Source organism: Sorex araneus, chromosome 2, assembly GCF_027595985.1.
Source record: "Sorex araneus isolate mSorAra2 chromosome 2, mSorAra2.pri, whole genome shotgun sequence".
In the NCBI taxonomy this organism is placed as follows: Eukaryota; Metazoa; Chordata; class Mammalia; order Eulipotyphla; family Soricidae; genus Sorex; species Sorex araneus.
The window spans coordinates 360,323,302-360,324,046 of record NC_073303.1 but is presented as its reverse complement, the minus strand read 5'-3'; the positions used below and the strand labels follow the sequence as shown (position 1 = coordinate 360,324,046).

The following is a 745-nucleotide window of genomic DNA, read 5'->3' as shown; positions in this document are numbered from 1 at the left end:
TCCAGAGAAACATTAGAAAATAACTACCATATAATAATTTTATATCAGACACCACCACTTTTTAAATGAAAGCAAAATATACGCCTTACAGTAAACAAAAATTTGAGTGAATTCACTGAAACTAGACACACCTTAAAGAGATATAATAAAGGAACTTCTCCAGGCAGAAAGCAAAACAGTAATTTAAATCTGCATAGAAATAGAAAGAGTAACTGAAATTGCTTTAATTATGAAAGAATCCTAAATTTCTTTAACTGATTAAAAAAGCTATTGTAATACTTACCTGGTAAAGAAGATACCATGATCATGAAGATGTTTTTCCCAGGGTGAGCCTTCTCCAGATGTGCTTACCCCTGCAGTTTCCCCAGATGTGGGAAACTCGACTGCATAATTTGTGGTAGTGGAGAACAAATTTCACACGCTTCCCTGGCGGGGGAGAGAGGTGAGGGAAGCTATTGCTGGGGCCCTAAAGATAATACAACGGATAAGGTACTTGCTTTGCACATGGTTGACCGTGTTGGATCCCAAACATCCCTTATGTTCTTAAGGAATGGCCAGGAGTGATCCCTCAGAACAGAGCCAAAAGTAAGCCCTGAGGACTTACTGGTGTCTCCCAAACAAGCAAAAGAGAAAACAAAAAGCTATTGTATAGCTTAATATGAATGTAATTATATTATTAGATGAATAAAACACTCAGAAATGGAAGGTGAAAGGAAATTACATTCAATCCTAATGTAGCGACAAT

General features: G+C 36.9%; 1 pseudogene; it reads left to right on the top strand.

The window, feature by feature from the left end:
* The first annotated feature begins 275 nt into the window (after positions 1-275).
* On the top strand, positions 276-429 carry LOC129402646 (U1 spliceosomal RNA; annotated as a pseudogene).
* The last annotated feature ends 316 nt before the right edge of the window (positions 430-745 follow it).